Source organism: Lepisosteus platostomus, chromosome 3, assembly GCF_059453375.1.
Source record: "Lepisosteus platostomus isolate fLepPlt1 chromosome 3, fLepPlt1.hap1, whole genome shotgun sequence".
Taxonomy (NCBI): Eukaryota; Metazoa; Chordata; class Actinopteri; order Semionotiformes; family Lepisosteidae; genus Lepisosteus; species Lepisosteus platostomus.
Genome location: NC_142613.1, coordinates 19,027,185 through 19,042,266, shown reverse-complemented (window position 1 = coordinate 19,042,266; position 15,082 = coordinate 19,027,185). Strand labels below are relative to the sequence as shown.

Sequence of the window (15,082 nt, the reverse complement as noted above, 5' to 3'; positions counted from 1 at the left end):
GGATTTGCACCAATGAAGCATGAAATATCATCATCATGGTCTGAAATCCTGAGTTTAGAGCTGCATCTTCTGTAGAAATTATATCTAAGAGGTTAGCGGTGTAAACCTGGATCTGTTTTGGAAACAAGGTCTGTACACCGGCTAAAACAGCTCTTAGACGCTCTAAAGCTCGTTTTTTGGACACCTCATTAGTGATCGCTGTTGATAGTGACTGTGTCTAGCACATCACCCAACACCAAGTCTTTAGGCGCGTTATGATTTCTCTCCACAGGATTGACACGTCTGGCTTTGGTCAGCGTCTTAACAGCCGTCTCTGATGCAGTCACCACCTTAGGGTCCGACGTTTCCGCCACATTTGTTTCGCCGCGCGTCGATACAGCTGCTGTGTGAAAAAATAAAAGACTTTTTAATACCACGCCAATGCTCCACATCTCAAAATCAGAAAACTACACTGTGATAAAAATAAAAGACTTTTCAACACAACAATCAATGAAATCTAAACTGTCAAAATCAGAAAACTACGATAACTATGATAAAAACGCCACACATGTGGCGCATCCTTACACAAAGGGCTGCGGGTGAATGGAACAAGTTACCCGGACATGTTGATACACCGGTTTCCTTTACGGCTGTGGTTGCGCTACTGGGTCAAGCGGCGTGGTTAACGGCCTATAGACCCTCGCACAGACCAGTCGCTTTTAACTTTAAAAGCTAAGCAGTTTTAAAATAAGATTTTTTAACACTCCCAAACAGAAAACTACGCGAAGTAGGATCTTTCAGCGAATTAACATCCTAACAAAAGGAGTAACGTTTGCCGTAAGTGGATCATAACACATCTTGACCACGCTTAAATTATATTAACCTTTGCTTGTTGATTTCAGACGTTTTGAGCTCGTTGACCCAGTTAACGTGTTGGCTCGTCGCAGTTTATTTTTTGAAGGTCCGGGATCTGCACGGAGTGGGAAAATACCATTAGTGAAAAAACTCAACACCGCAAATTACCAAAAAATAGAAAAACAGTGGGGATTTTTATTATAGACACGTTTAAATGGCCATGCTAAAAGAATGTTTTATATAATACCGACCTCTTCTCTCAGGCGATCTGATAATATGCCCCGCACCCTCTGGTATGACGTGAACATCTGCATGTGTCTCCACAAGGTTTTGCGGTGGTATTGAAAACCCCAAACGAGGTTTTTTAAATGTGTAGCGACTTGTCCCTTCGCCCGCGTCTGCGGAATAGACACATACGAGTTTTGGTGTGGAGTATATACCCCGGTGTCTTTAAGACTAACATGGTCGTAAAGCGTTATTCAAAACATTGTCGTAATTACTCACCAGTGTTGGGCTGCGCGGTAACTGGCCTTTTTACAGTTGTGGTTTTCGGGGCTAATGGAAATGAATGGATACACACAGTCAACTACCACATTACGGAACAACTCCCTGGTAATTCCATTATAATAATTCAATATTGTCTAATATACAAATATTATACAAAGTTTTGTAACTATAGCAAACATGAGACATGCACCGTGACGTTGTAATTGTCTCACAAAAAGCCGGATATACATACCGCTGAAATTCGTGGAGTCCTGGTCTTCGTCTATCAAGTCGAGCAGTGTTAAGTCTGTAAATAGAATATCTTCAGACTGTTGTAATTGATCGGCGTGATCCATTCTGACGAGTTAGGCGATAACGTGAGACTGTAAGAATTGGAATCCAGCCAAAACTTCGCCTGTTAAACCGCTGGTACTTATACACAAACCGATAAACTCTTCTAAGAAACCCCCCCCACATAAAACCATTAATCTTAGGTATCGTTGGGGGTGCACGTTCTGGACTGTAGAAATTATTTTAAGAAACATTTTAGAAAACGTTTTAGACCGTTATAATGTTAAAATCTATATTATTTTAAGGCATACAACGGTGTCTAAATTTCATTTAAACATTTAAAACGTGGTGAAAATGTGCCACGGTGTCTGTGTTTGATTCACCAACAGACCGCTAAGAATATTATCAAGCAAAATGTTTTTTATTAACGCTATAAGAAAATGTATCTGTTCTTTATAGGGACGTGTTCACAAACCAAGCTGACGTTTTGAGGTTTTATTTTTTCGCGCTGCGATGTTAAGAACATGTTTGCATGAAATACATGGGGTGCTTGTAAATTAGAAAACTTTACATGAATTTAAAATGTTTGTAAACTTTCCCTGGGGTTTCCCCCCCCCCCCTACTCTGCATTCCAGAGCCTTTAACTTACCCCCACACACCGCCCGTCTCCAACAACATCACAAATTATCTCTTCTGGGAAACAATTTTAGAACTTTAGGACCAATCCGTTAAAGTATGAAAAACAACACCCCATCATTTGTTGCCTGTTAATACTTTAAAGACTTTTACGCTTGCGATGTGTGGAAATTTATCTCAAACTTTCGAAAAAGCTGTCACGAATGTGTTATTAAAAATAAAATGTGTCTTATTACGTTATTTTAAAAACTTTAAGACCAACCCCGCGTGTTTAAAATTTCTTTTCTGGGGAAACACATCATTTGTGTTTGCGTTGTGTGTTAATACTTTTAAAGTTTAAAACTTATAAACTGATAAGTGAATATAGACCGTTATAATGTTAAAATCTATATTATTTAAAGACATACAACGGCGTCTAAATTTCATAGCTGTTAAACGTGGTGAAAATGTGCCACGGTGTCTGTGTTTGATTCACCAACAGATCGTTAAGAATATTATCAAACAAAATGTTTTTTATTAACGCTATAAGAAAATGTATCTGTTCTTTATAGGGACGTGTTCACAAACCAAGCTTGACGTTTTGAGGTTTTATTTTTTCGCGCTGCGATGTTAAGAACATTTTTGCGTGAAATACATGTGGTGCTTGTAAATTAGAAAACTTTACATGAATTTAAAATGTTTGTAAACTTTCCCTGGGGGTCAATTTTACCTCCCCCCTCCACTCTGCATTCCAGAGCCTTTAACTAACCCCCACACACCGCCCGTCTCCAATAACATCACAAATTATCTCTACTGGGAAACAATTTTAGAACTTTAGGACCAATCCGTTAAAGTATGAAGAACAACACCCCATCAGTTGTTGCCTGTTAATACCTTAAAGACTTTTACGCTTGCGTTGTTTGGAAATTTATCTCAAACTTTCGAAAAAGCTGTCGCGAATGTGTTATTAAAACTAAACTGTGTCTTATTACGTTATTTTAAAAACTTTAAGACCAACCCCGTGTGTTTAAAATTTATTTTCTGGGGAAACACAACATTTGTGTTTGCGTTGTGTGTTAATACTTTAAAACTTATAAACTGATATGTGAATACTGTAACGCAACAGGGGCTCAGGCGGGCGCCCTTGCCGCATCTGGTCGGCCCCATCCCGACTGGAGGCTCGAACCCGGGACTTCCGCGTCTCTCTGCAGCGACCTAGCCCCGTGAGCTAAAGAGAGATCTCTTTACAGCCCAGTAGCTGTGGTCCTGCTATCACAGGGAAGGGCGGTGACGTCACCTGCTCTGGTACGCCGGCTCTTACACACAGTGCTTGTCGGCCGTAAGCGTTACAATACTTTTCGCTCTCAATAAATCAGGGGGGTCATCACAACCAATGTTGTGATGCGTTTTAAAGCTCCGGCCTGACAGGGTCGCAGTGCGTGCTTGGAGCTGTCAGACACCGCGGAGCTGCTGAGATGGCTTCTTGTGTGAAGAAACAACGGGGTCCGCTACTCTACAAAGTGAAGAGGTAGGCGGCTAAAATAGTTTTTCTTACCGTGGAATTGTTGTATCGGTGCTTAGCGTATGTCATTTTAATACTTGGTCTTCTTTTTAGCAAAACCCGACCCCATCCTCTGCACCCTGTGACAGCGGCGGGGGTGTGAGTTCAGCTGGGGTACCAGATGTTGAAGAACTGCTGGGTGCTAGTGATGATACCACGCTACAAATGGTAAATATTAACGAAAAACCTTAGCTCAAAAGTACGTTAAATGCTGGATATTTTAGGTACAAAGCATGTCTATTTTGTTAAGCCTTCCTTTTCTTTTTCCTTTAATAGAATAAAGAGGATGTGGACGGGTCAATCTTCAGCCTACCGACACAAGTGAATGTCTCGTGTCTATGCTTGTGTGTTCGCCCAAATGTTAATAAAGCTGATGCCCATGTCCCTAATGAGCCCGATGTTATGCCCCAGATTGTGAAAGCAGTAGTTTATTGCATCTTCAAACACTGTTTAAAGGGGGTCCTGGTTGATGACTGCCCGGCCTGTTTGATTGACCATCCCGGGCAGCGGGGTCACACATGCCTGTCTGGCGGCTACACGGATGGGTCTGAAGACGTGACGTTTGCCGCTTTAGAAATTTATAAGTCTCTCAGTTTAGCCCGAATTTTATCGGCTGTTCTGTACACCGCCCGGTGTCTAGGTTCGTACACCATTACAAATGACACTGAGCGGTGCATAAAACAGTTGCTAAAAAATATAATTGAGGACCGCTCCCCATACGAGCATGTACACACCACACTTGAACAGCTGGATGAAAAATTAGTAGACGTGACTTTTGATGAGTTGCAAAAGAAACACTATTCTTATTTTTACAGACGCAAAAAAAAAGATCTATGTAAAATGTGAATACAGATTTCACTCTGTTTTACAGACCCGGGTGTGCCATCATCCGAAGAATGAAGAATTTCGAATGTATACGTCTGAATTCTTACTAAGAGTGCTTTACACACTTCTCTCTACAAAGCTTGATATGCAAAACAAAGAGTCGAATGCTAATGTCCTTAAATTTGTTAAAGAGATAGATGTGTATGTCAAGAACTTGAGTGAAATTATTGCAGATCTGATGTTTTCAGATAAGAAAAGGAAGCATGGGGGGTTCTACAGTGTGTATTCCAAAATACAGCGTGTTTTGCACAGAACCTGTGGTAACACCATCCCGCTGATTACGCAGGCAATTTTTTTTTCCCTGCTAGATCGGATTGCCCAGTGTGGTTCACATGGCTTTAGACACGGGGAGCGGAAGGGGGTTATGAATGCTTTTTCAGATGCCGCAAAGTTTCTCAGCAATGTTGGGGTGGTGGTTACGTGTACCGAACTAATTTTCCGCACCAACATTTAATTGTTGAATGCAAACAGGAGCCGGTAACGCATGTGTGCTGTGTTGTTTCACTGTTTGAAAACCCCCTGTTGAAATAAAGCGGTTCACATTTCCCATACTTGCAAACTGGAGTCTGTAACTTGTGTAAAAAGTGCTGCTGCGCTGTTTCTGTGTTTGAAAACCCCCTGTTGAAATAAAGCGGTTCACATTTCACATTCTTGCAAACTGGAGTCTGTAACTTGTGTAAAAAGTGCTGCTGCGCTGTTTCTGTGTTTGAAAACCCAATGTTGAAATAAAGCGGTTCACATTTCACATGGTGTTTGTCCTGCGAATTCTTTCCGTGAGACTTTACGCAGTCAGTGTGTGTGTGTGCTTACACCCCTGCTGCTTTTGAGACACGGCTTGTGCAGCGTATAAGCAGCCTGGCCGGACAACCACTCCGCCACCCGGCCGCGGCTGACGCCGCTCACACCCCGGGATCTCGAGGCCCGCACCAGACTCCCCGCGCCGCCATCACTACCCGATTTCCTAGGGTTATAATAGAGCGCAATCAACCCCGCGGAAGACATAGTCCCCTTCCAAACCAATAAACACTTTCACACACCTAAAGCGAGGGATGCGCATCCTTGGGGCTTTGGAACCCTGAAGCTCCGGAACGACCGGCCGGGAAGAGGCGGGGGTTTCCGAAACACACCATTGGCTCCTGAGGGGGCGGGACGTGCACAAATAACAACACGCCATTGGCTGGCAAGGGGGCGGGACAGCCAACAACCGTGGACGACCTTTGGCTGGAAAAGGGGGGCGTAGTACCTGTCAAAAGTTTGACGAAAGGTGTCGCTTTATACTACTGGCTGTATACAGTGCTTTGCCCCACAAAGGAATGGTGTCTGTACTTCCCTCCAAACAACAGTTCAAAAGAACCTGATTTAACTCTTAAACTCTTGCCACGTACTTTGAAATCACAGGCAAATTAACAGATAAAACCAAAATGTATTAGTTGTTTCAGACTTTTAGGCCACTTAAGTCTAAACGTACATTCATCCAGCACTCCGTTCAACAAGTAGTTTCCAATGAAAGAATACCTCTTATGAATTAATTTGACATTCCTGACACACTCTTTTGGTTTTGGCACTGTTGTACTGTCTTTCCAGACTAATATTATGATTCAGAGAAGCAAATTTTCCTCTCAAATGAGTGGAATTTTGCGAAAATTGTCTTTGAGAAATATTTGAACCCTAATAGCAAAACCCGAAGTTAGGGTTAGGGTTTTATTCCTATACAAAGTAGACCGTTTTTGATGGCATGGCTGTGTTTTAGGGCTGAAAGGATACTTGGGAATATAGTTCTTTCAATGTTTTCTAAACATTTATTTCTGACCTATATGGCTGTATACAGTGCTTTGCCCTACAAAGGAATGGTGCCTGAACTGCCCTATAAACAACAGTTAAAAAGAAACCTGATTTAACTTATAAACTCTTGCCATGGGCTTTGAAATCACAGGCACGTTAACAGATAAAGCCAAAATGTAATAGTTGTTTCAGACTTTTAGGCCACTTAAGCCTAAATGTACATTCATCCAGCACTCCGTTCAACACGTAGTTTCAAATGAAAGAATACCTTTTAAAAATTAATTTGACCATTCCCGACACACTCTTTTGGTTTTGGCACTGTTGTACTGTCTTTCCAGACTAATATTATGATTCAGAGCAGCAAATTTTCCTCTCAAATGAGTGGAATTTTGCAAAAATTGTCGTTGAGAAATATTTGAAACCTAACTAGCAATACCCGAAGCTAGGGTTAGGGTTTTATTCCTATACAATGTAGACAATTTTTGATGGCATGGCTGTGTTTTAGGGCTGAAAGGATACTTGGGAATATAGTTCTTTCAATGTTTTCTAAACATTTTATTCTGACCTATATGGCTGTATACAGTGCTTTGCCCCACAAAGGAATGGTGCCTGAACTGCCCTCCAAGCAACAGTTCAAAAGAACCTTATTTAACTTTTAAACTCTTGCCATGGGCTTTGAAATCACAGGCACATTAACAGATAAAGCCAAATGTATTACTTGTTTCAGACTTTTAGGCCACTTAAGCCTAAACGTACGTTCGATCAGCACTCCATTCAACACGAAGTTTCCACTGAAAAAATACTTTTTAAAAATTAATTTGACCATTCCCGACACACTCTTTTGGTTTTGGCACTATTGTACTGTCTTTCCAGACTAATATTTTGATTCAGAGCAGCAAATTTTCCTCTCAAATGAGTGGAATATTGCGAAAATTATCTTTGAGAAATATTTGAACCCTAACTAGCAAAACCCGAAGCTGGGGTTAGGGTTTTATTCCTATACAATGTAGACAGTTTTTGATGGCATGGCTGTGTTTTAGGGCTGAAAGGATACTTGGGAATATAGTTCTTTCAATGTTTTCTAAACATTTTTTTCTGACCTATATGGCTGTATACAGTGCTTTGCCCTAAAAAGGAATGGTGCCTGAACTACCCTCCAAACAACAGTTCAAAAGAACCTGATTTAACTTTTAAACTCTTGCCATGGGCTTCGAAATCACAGGCACATTAACAGATAAAGCCAAAATGTAATAGTTGTTTGAGACTTTTAGGCCACTTAAGCCTAAACGTACGTTCGATCAGCACTCCATTCAACACGAAGTATCCACTGAAAAAATACCTTTTAAAAATTAATTTGACCATTCCTGACACACTCTTTTGGTTTTGGCACTGTTGTACTGTCTATACAGACTAATATTTTGATTCAGAGCAGCAAATTTTCCTCTCAAATGAGTGCAATATTGCGAAAATTGTCTTTGAGAAATATTTGAACCCTAACTAGCAAAACCCGAAGCTAGAGATAGGGTTTTATTCCTATACAATGTAGACAGTTTTAGATAGCATGGCTATGTTTTAGGGCTGAAAGGATACTTGGGAATATAGTTCTTTCAATGTTTTCTAAACATTTTTTTCTGACTTATATGGCTGTATACAGAGCTTTGCCCTACAAAGGAATGGTGTCTGAACTGCCCTATAAGCAACAGTTCAAAAGAACCTGATTTAACTTTTAAACTCTTGCCATGGGCTTTGAAATCACAGGCACATTAACAGATAAAGCCAAAATGTAATAGTTGTTTCAGACTTTTAGGCCACTTAAGCCTAAATGTACATTCATCCAGCACTCCGTTCAACACGTAGTTTCAAATGAAAGAATACCTTTTAAAAATTAATTTGACCATTCCCGACACACTCTTTTGGTTTTGGCACTGTTGTACTGTCTTTCCAGACTAATATTTTGATTTAGAGCAGCAAATTTTCCTCTCAAATGAGTGGAATTTTGCTAAAATTGTCGTTGAGAAATATTTGAAACCTAACTAGCAATACCCAAAGCTAGGGTTAGGGTTTTATTCCTATACAATGTAGACAGTTTTTGATGGCATGGCTGTGTTTTAGGGCTGAAAGGATACTTGGGAATATAGTTCTTTCAATGTTTTCTAAACATTTTTTTCTGACCTATATGGCTGTATACAGTGCTTTGCCCTACAAAGGAATGGTGCCTGAACTGCCCTATAAGCAACAGTTCAAACGAACCTGATTTAACTTTTAAACTCTTGCCATGGGCTTTGAAATCACAGGCACATTAACAGATAAAGCCAAAATGTATTAGTTGTTTCAGACTTTTAGGCAACTTAAGCCTAAACGTACGTTCGATCAGCACTCCGTTCAACACGAAGTATCCACTGAAAAAATACCTTTTAAAAATTAATTTGACCATTCCTGACACACTCTTTTGGTTTTGGCACTGTTGTACTGCCTATACAGACTACTGTAATATTATGATTCAGAGAAGCAAATTTCCTCTCAAATGAGTGGAATATTGCGAAAATTGTCTTTGAGAAATATTTGAAACCTAACTAGCAAAACCCGAAGCTAGGGTTAGGGTTTTATTCCTATACAATATAGACAGTTTTTGATGGCGTTGCTGTGTTTTAGGGCTGAAATGATACTTGGGAATATAGTTCTTTCAATGTTTGCTAAACATTTTTTCTGACCTATATGGCTGTATACAGTGCTTTGCCCTACAAAGGAATGGTGCATGAACTGCCCTATAAGCAACAGTTCAATAAAACCTGAATTAACTTATAAACTCTTGCCATGGGCTTTGAAATCACAGGCACGTTAACAGATAAAGCCAAAATGTAATAGATGTTTCAGACTTTTAGGCCACTTAAGCCTAAACGTATGTTCGATCAGCACTCCATTCAACACGAAGTTTCCACTGAAAAAATACCTTTTAAAAATTAATTTCACCATTCCCGACACACTCTTTTGGTTTTGGCACTGTTGTACTGTCTATACAGACTAATATTATGATTCAGAGAAGCAAATTTTCCTCTCAAATGAGTGGAATTTTGCAAAAATTGTCTTTGAGAAATATTTGAAACCTAACTAGCAATACCCGAAGCCAGGGTTAGGGTTTTATTCCTATACAATGTACACAGTTTTTGATGGCATGGCTGTGTTTTAGGGCTGAAAGGATAATTGGGAATATAGTTCTTTCAATGTTTTCTAAACATTTTTTCCTGACCTATATGGCTGTATACAGTGCTTTGCCCTACAAAGGAATGGTGCCTGAACTGCCCTATAAGCAACAGTTCAAAAGAACCTGATTTAACTTTTAAACTCTTGCCATGGGCTTTGAAATCACAGGAACATTAACAGATAAAGCCAAAATGTATTAGTTGTTTCAGACTTTTAGGCCACTTAAGCCTAAACGTACAATCATCCAGCACTCCGTTCAACACGAAGTATCCACTGAAAAAATACCTTTTAAAAATTAATTTGACCATTCCCGACACACTCTTTTGCTTTTGGCACTGTTGTACTGTCTTTCCAGACTAATATTTTGATTTAGAGCAGCAAATTTTCCTCTCAAATGAGTGGAATATTGCGAAAATTCTCTTTGAGAAATACTTGAACCCTAACTAGCAAAACCCGAAGCTAGGGTTAGGGTTTTATTCCTATACAATGTAGACAATTTTTGATGGCATGGCTGTGTTTTAGGGCTGAAAGGATACTTGGGAATATAGTTCTTTCAATGTTTTCTAAACATTTTTTTCTGACCTATATGGCTGTATACAGTGCTTTGCCCTACAAACGAATGGTGCCTGAACTGCCCTCCAAACAACAGTTCAAAAGAACCTGATTTAACTTTTAAACTCTTGCCATGGGCTTTGAAATCACAGGCACATTAACAGATAAAGCCAAAATGTAATAGTTGTTTCAGACTTTTAGGCCACTTAAGCCTAAACGTACAATCATCCAGCACTCCGTTCAACACGAAGTATCCACTGAAAAAATACCTTTTAAAAATTAATTTGACCATTCCCGACACACTCTTTTGCTTTTGGCACTGTTGTACTGTCTTTCCAGACTAATATTTTGATTTAGAGCAGCAAATTTTCCTCTCAAATGAGTGGAATATTGCGAAAATTCTCTTTGAGAAATATCTGAACCCTAACTAGCAAAACCCGAAGCTAGGGTTAGGGTTTTATTCCTATACAATGTAGACAGTTTTTGATGGCATGGCTGTGTTTTAGGGCTGAAAGGATACTTGGGAATATAGTTCTTTCAATGTTTTCTAAACATTTTTTCCTGACCTATATGACTGTATACAGTGCTTTGCCCTACAAAGGAATGGTGCCTGAACTGCCCTATAAGCAACAGTTCAAAGAACCTGATTTAACTTTTAAACTCTTGCCATGGGCTTTGAAATCACAGGCACATTAACAGATAAAGCCAAAATGTATTAGTTGTTTCAGACTTTTAGGCCACTTAAGCCTAAACGTACGTTCGATCAGCACTCCGTTCAACACGAAGTATCCACTGAAAAAATACCTTTTAAAAATTAATTTGACCATTCCTGACACACTCTTTTGGTTTTGGCACTGTTGTACTGCCTATACAGACTACTGTAATATTATGATTCAGAGAAGCAAATTTCCTCTCAAATGAGTGGAATATTGCGAAAATTGTCTTTGAGAAATATTTGAAACCTAACTAGCAAAACCCGAAGCTAGGGTTAGGGTTTTATTCCTATACAATATAGACAGTTTTTGATGGCGTGGCTGTGTTTTAGGGCTGAAAGGATACTTGGGAATATAGTTCTTTCAATGTTTGCTAAACATTTTTTTCTGACCTATATGGCTGTATACAGTGCTTTGCCCTACAAAGGAATGGTGCATGAACTGCCCTATAAGCAACAGTTCAATAAAACCTGAATTAACTTATAAACTCTTGCCATGGGCTTTGAAATCACAGGCACGTTAACAGATAAAGCCAAAATGTAATAGTTGTTTCAGACTTTTAGGCCACTTAAGCCTAAACGTATGTTCGATCAGCACTCCATTCAACACGAAGTTTCCACTGAAAAAATACCTTTTAAAAATTAATTTCACCATTCCCGACACACTCTTTTGGTTTTGGCACTGTTGTACTGTCTATACAGACTAATATTATGATTCAGAGAAGCAAATTTTCCTCTCAAATGAGTGGAATTTTGCGAAAATTGTCTTTGAGAAATATTTGAACCCTAACCCTAACTAGCAAAACCCGAAGCTAGGGTTAGGGTTTTATTCCTATACAATGTAGACAGTTTTTGATGGCATGGCTGTGTTTTAGGGCTGAAAGGATAATTGGGAATATAGTTCTTTCAATGTTTTCTAAACATTTTTTCCTGACCTATATGGCTGTATACAGTGCTTTGCCCTACAAAGGAATGGTGCCTGAACTGCCCTATAAGCAACAGTTCAAAAGAACCTGATTTAACTTTTAAACTCTTGCCATGGGCTTTGAAATCACAGGAACATTAACAGATAAAGCCAAAATGTATTAGTTGTTTCAGACTTTTAGGCCACTTAAGCCTGTAGTGTGCTCTCTGAAGGCACCAGTTCTGTAGGGTTTGGGCATTTACTGGGACAATTATTAATTGTAGCAGTAAATCACAAAATTGATTCTTTTGATGGCTTTAGAATCCAACCATGCGATATAACTCAAACAACGGACACACACAGGTACTAATACACGAGGATACATTTATTAATACATAGAATATGCATATAAACCTAACCGATCTTATCGTGAGGGTTATCAGAATACAAAAGATATATATTCATTCAGTTACAAAGTGTTAAACATATCAAGAGGACATACGTTCAGTATATCATTCATTTAGAACGTTTCGTAATTGAACTTGGTTACAACTTCTGCATTAGACACTCAAAACAAGTACATAACCCTTAGGAATTAAATTGATATCAACTGGTTGGGATAACAATTGAATTCTCGAGCAGTAATGCATTGAAGTTGAATACTCATCCAATCTCTGGGGATTCAGATCTCCTGCGGGCTCTCTGGCTCCATGCCAGGCTGTGCTGTGCTGCTTGCGACGGTGCGCTGCTGATGCTCAATGATGGGCTAGTTAGTGTTGGCTTTAACTAGCACAGTTTGTGCACAGGAGAAAAGATGACTGTGGGTCCCAGCAAGTCAGGAAGAGGACCGGTTCGTTCCTGATGAAGCGCTAGTTCTGAATAGTGATTAAGCTGTCCACAGTTCCGACCTGTTCACGAGGCTTGCTGCTGGTGCTAACCTCGGGTGGATCCTCTGGTTACTCTCTGGCAACCTCCGCTCTCGACTCTTAGAACAAAGGAAAGTTCTGGCACTCGGACACACTGGCCATTCCGTGGTTGTCCGGGCTGAGTCTCAGGATGGTCAGGAGGCGCGCTGCGAGAATGTCCTGCCCTTGGGAGCCTTCTGCTCCTGGGCCGTCCTGCCCTGGAATTCTCCTTTGAATTCCCTTTAGAAAAGTCCACAGAATTCTCTCAGGCCCTCTGTGTTGCCTGTTTTTACCTGGAGGAACTTCAGCTCGTTCATTGGCTGAAAGTTCCATGGGCATCAGAGTCCCACGTGGGTTACTCGGCCCTACCAGTCCCTGATTGGTTGATCAAGCTGAGATATGAGTCACTTACTCCTGACACTTAGGAATGCAGTCCAGATGTCCATCTGGCACTCCCTAGACAGATAGACGCCAATGGATGACCATTGATCATGATAGCCAGGCTTAGCTAAGTGCATCCCCCTTTGGGAGCTGTCCCTTATCAAAAGAAAACATCTTTAAATCAGCCTGCATGAATAGTTTCTCTGTGGCTGCACCACAGAGATGAACAGAGAGATGAGGCCTCATTTGGGGAAGCACAGCAACACTTAATTCTGTCTTATTAACAAGCATTGCCGCTACAAGCCTAAACCTACATTCATCCAGCACTCAGTTCAACACGTAGTTTCCAATGAAAGAATACCTTTTAAAAATTAATTTGACCATTCCCGACACACTCTTTTGGTTTTGGAACTGTTGTACTGTCTTTCCAGACTAATATTATGATTCAGAGAAGCAAATTTTCCTCTCAAATGAGTGGAATTTTGCAAAAATTGTCTTTGAGAAATATTTGAACCCTAACCCTAACTAGCAAAACCCGAAGCTAGGGTTAGGGTTTTATTCCTATACAATGTAGACAGTTTTTGATGGCATGGCTGTGTTTTAGGGCTGAAAGGATACTTGGGAATATAGTTCTTTCAATGTTTTCTAAACATTTTTTTCTGACCTATATGGCTGTATACAGTGCTTTGCCCCACAAAGGAATGGTGCCTGAACTGCCCTCCAAGCAACAGTTCAAAAGAACCTCATTTAACTTTTAAACTTTTGCCATGGGCTTTGAAATCACAGGCACATTAACAGATAAAGCCAAAATGTATTAGTTGTTTCAGACTTTTAGGCCACTTAAGCCTCAACGTACTTTTTTATCAGCACTCCGTTCAACACGAAGTACGCACTGAAAAAATACCATTTAAAAATTAATTTGACCATTCCTGACACACTCTTTTGGTTTTGGTACTTTTGTACTGTCTATACAGACTAATATTTTGATTCAGAGAAGCAAATTTTCCTCTCAAATGAGTGCAATATTGCGAAAATTGTCTTTGAGAAATATTTGAACCCTAACTAGCAAAACCCGTAGCTAGGGTTAGGGTTTTATTCCTATACAATGTAGACAGTTTTTGATGGCATGGCTGTGTTTTAGGGCTGAAAGGATACTTGGGAATATACTTCTTTCATTGTTTTCTAAACATTTTTTCTGACCTATATGGCTGTATACAGTGCTTTGCCCCACAAAGGAATGGTGTCTGAACTGCCCTCCAAGCAACAGTTCAAAAGAACCTGATTTAACTTTTAAACTCTTGCCATGGGCTTTGAAATCACAGGCACATTAACAGATAAAGCCAAAATGTGTTAGTTGTTTCAGACTTTTAGGCCACTTAAGCCTAAACGTACGTTCGATCAGCACTCCGTTCAACACGAAGTATCCACTGAAAGAATACCTTTTAAAAATTAATTTGACCATTCCCGACACACTCTTTTTGTTTTGGCACTGTTGTACTGTCTATACAGACTAATATTATGATTCAGAGAAGCAAATTTTCCTCTCAAATGAGTGGAATTTTGCAAAAATTGTCTTTGAGAAATATTTGAAACCTAACTAGCAATACCCGAAGCTAGGGTTAGGGTTTTATTCCTATACAATGTAGACAGTTTTAGATGGCATGGCTGTGTTTTAGGGCTGAAAGGATACTTGGGAAAATACTTCTTTCATTGTTTTCTAAACATTTTTTCTGACCTTTATGGCTGTATACAGTGCTTTGCCCCACAAAGGAATGGTGTCTGAACTGCCCTCCAAGCAACAGTTCAAAAGAACCTGATTTAACTTTTAAACTCTTGCCATGGGCTTTGAAATCACAGGCACATTAACAGATAAAGCCAAAATGTAATAGTTGTTTCAGAGTTTTAGGCCACTTAAGCCTAAACGTACATTCATTCAGCACTCTGTTCAACACGTAGTTTCCAATGAAAGAATA

General features: G+C 39.8%; 2 long non-coding RNA genes across 3 annotated transcripts; one reads left to right on the top strand and one right to left on the bottom strand.

Annotated features, from left to right (window-relative positions):
• Nucleotides 1–250: 250 nt before the first annotated feature.
• LOC148674573 (uncharacterized) lies at nt 251–1,389 on the bottom strand. Its single transcript, XR_015935581.1, has 4 exons — nt 1,339–1,389; nt 1,086–1,232; nt 863–949; nt 251–382 (listed from the first exon to the last, which is right to left on the bottom strand). It is a non-coding gene; the product is annotated as an uncharacterized LOC148674573 (long non-coding RNA).
• A 2,244-nt stretch (nt 1,390–3,633) lies between these two features.
• Nucleotides 3,634–5,318, top strand: LOC148674572 (uncharacterized). 2 transcript variants are annotated; one of them, XR_015935580.1, is made up of 3 exons: nt 3,634–3,754; nt 3,842–3,955; nt 4,064–5,318. It is a non-coding gene; the product is annotated as an uncharacterized LOC148674572 (long non-coding RNA). The 2 variants fall into 2 exon arrangements; XR_015935579.1 differs by having other exon boundaries at nt 3,686–3,955.
• The last annotated feature ends 9,764 nt before the right edge of the window (nt 5,319–15,082 follow it).